Raw genomic sequence first — 3,054 nt, forward strand, 5'->3', positions numbered from 1 at the left:
TGTATGTAAAGAGGGGTGGAAGGAGCAACATATGAATGGAATAAATTGATGTTGGAACAAACATGGTTAGTGGCCGCCAGTGTTGATAATCCAACAGTTCAAGTCAGACGGTTATTCTATTACATTAGTTGAGCTATGATTAACCATGTATTTAGTCTGGGGTTCAAGCTCCAAAACCTGTACAACAGAAAACACTCTGTATTTTTCATTAATGAAGATAGCTTTCAGCCCCAACTCTATTCTCTGTTCCTTTTTCTTCTCCAGCCTCTGTTCCATTGTAGAATCCAACAACGACCGCTTGAGTAGAGATGCAAGGAAAATCAGGTGAATGTGTGAACTCTAAAAGGAAGGAAAGCTCGTGAGCAACCTGTTTGATGCGGCAGCGAACACGGAAAGGCCCAAGATATCATTTTCCGAAATTCTGAGAGGGAAGTAGAGCCACAAAGAGTAGTCGGTATGGCTTCAAGTTAAGGTAAACCTCGTCACCTCCCTCAAAAGAATGATTGTGAGGATGTGGATTGGCTTGTTGTTCAATAGGGTGGCAGTCACGAAGGAAATGGTGTCGAAGTAGCTAGAAAATGGGGTGGCGTTGGCAGAAGAATCGACAAGAGATGCCTCAGTTGAGGAGCCCGTGATGTAGTCCGAGATTGACGACGGAGAGCGGCCGTATAGAGCCCGAACGAGAGACACTCCGGTGGATGAAGAAAAGGAAGAGTTGTACCTCAATGCAGCTAGGGTCAAGTAGTGCGACCATATGTGTGGTGCATCGCTGGCACGTTGGATTGACAATTGGGTCGCGAGGAGACAACAGGACTCCCCCAAAAATTGGTTAATGAATACCCTACCCGGATCGCAGATAATGCTACTTGGAGATCCCTATAAATTTATAATTGCACCAAAGAGAAGCAAGGAACAATGACAAGGAGGAATGGAACCCAAGAAGTGCAAGGTCAGAAACTTCATGAGCCCAACAACCCGTGGATGGATAGGGGCTGCCAAGTAGCTATCTCCTTTTGGGAATCCAGCCACAGACTAGATAGAAAACGAGCCAAGATTACTATAGCGTCGGGGCTGGAACTATTAAAGAATTGTTGCTGCATTTTCAGGGGTTTTTAGGAACGGACTCAGCAAATAAAAGGGTATCCAGAGAGGGTCGGGTAGGATAAGAAGAAGAGGGTATTGCGTGAGGTGAAAGAAAAATGATGGGGAGTTGGTGTCGCAGGTTGGAAATCGCAGCGACCATGGATTCATGGCAAGAATCCATTGTCGAACAGAGATCTTGCACAGCCGCTACAAGCGACACGACGGAAGCCTGAAGGAGCTGAAAATTAGAATTGGAGCATTGAGCACGAAGTTGCATGGTGAAAGAGGAGAGGACGAGATAGAATCACCAAATGATACGAACATGATTATGGAAATTGTATTCCCAATTCGAGCAGGGACGAGCTGTAAAAAGTTAGGAGGAAGAAGATGATCATAATGTTTGGATTCATTTTCTGAGTGTTTTGTGAAGATAGAGAGAGAAAAACAAAGATAAATAAGTGTGTGTTAGAGATAGTATGTATGTTTGGATTTATTTTTTTAAGATAATTTAAAATAAGTATTGTATGTTTAATGTTGTGTTTTGGGAGACAAAAATTACTATTCATTGTCAATTCATAGTCAAATCATGTCTTTTTTTTTTTAGGAAGAAGATGATCATAATGTTTGGATTCATTTTCTGAGTGTTTTGTGAAGATAGAGAGAGAAAAACAAAGATAAATAAGTGTGTGTTAGAGATAGTATGTATGTTTGGATTTATTTTTTTAAGATAATTTAAAATAAGTATTGTATGTTTAATGTTGTGTTTTGGGAGACAAAAATTACTATTCATTGTCAATTCATAGTCAAATCATGTCTTTTTTATATATATTTATGTATATATATGTGTATATATATACGTATGTATTTATGCTAAAACAGTTTAAAACACCTAGATAAGGTGTTTTTGAATGATGGCAAACATTGTGTATGTTTTGACTCGTCCCGAAGATAACTTGAAAATAAAAACAAACATAGCGGATATTTTCTGCATATTTTTGTGCTCCTCTTTTCATTCCTTTGCATAACGTTATACAAAACATAATTTAGGATTTTTGGACAAGTATCACTATCTCTCTCTTGTCCTAACAATTTTTGTCCTATTTGTTTTATTTTAATTAGTGATGATAGTCCATAAAACAAATTAATTTTACACTAACTCTATTGGACTTCCTAACGTTTAGGACACTCCTCCTATATTGGATGTTTCATCTTTATAGAGGCCCGCATTTGCGGCGAGAGGCCCAACAGACGGCCTAAGCGTGCGAGTCTAATTCTTGAATCCGAGGGACCAGCCCGTATCAGCAGTTGATTGTGTTGGTAGAAGTGGTTCCATCACTATGGGACAATAGTGTCATGGTGATGGTGCAAAGCTTGTCAAGAAACCATATCAATGCTACAGTTCAGATATCTCAAAAGTCAAAATAGATCATAGTGGTGTTTTACTGGGGTATATAGAGAATTGACCTTGGGTTAGAGGCACTTGTTTTAGTGTCTGATAATTAGTTAGGCTTTGAATTGTGTGAGGGTATTCCAATGAGATTTGCAGTCATTAAGACAATAAGTTCCATGTCCTGCAATAGAGAAAATAATACTTTTTATTCCATAACTTTGAATGTTTACACTTTTAATTTTATTAATTACGGAATTCTCACTTTTGATTGTATTAATTATGGAATTCTCACTTTTGATTGCATAATTTTCAAAAATTAAGATAGCATTTTTCGTCCTATCCTTTTTGTTAGATTTTATAATGGACCATTAAGTGAGTACCAAGTTTGAAAACTTAACGACCATATGGCATTTTTGTTAAATATCTAACAAAAAGATGTATAGACCAAAAAATACTACTTTTTTTAAAGTTATGAGATAAGTGAAAATTCTATAACTAATAAGATCAAAAGTATAAAAACTGTAAATTATAATTGAAAAAATGCTATTTTCTAAGTGGCAATATCCTCACATGCAAAAAGC

Source organism: Sesamum indicum, linkage group LG7, assembly GCF_000512975.1.
Source record: "Sesamum indicum cultivar Zhongzhi No. 13 linkage group LG7, S_indicum_v1.0, whole genome shotgun sequence".
Taxonomy (NCBI): domain Eukaryota; kingdom Viridiplantae; phylum Streptophyta; class Magnoliopsida; order Lamiales; family Pedaliaceae; genus Sesamum; species Sesamum indicum.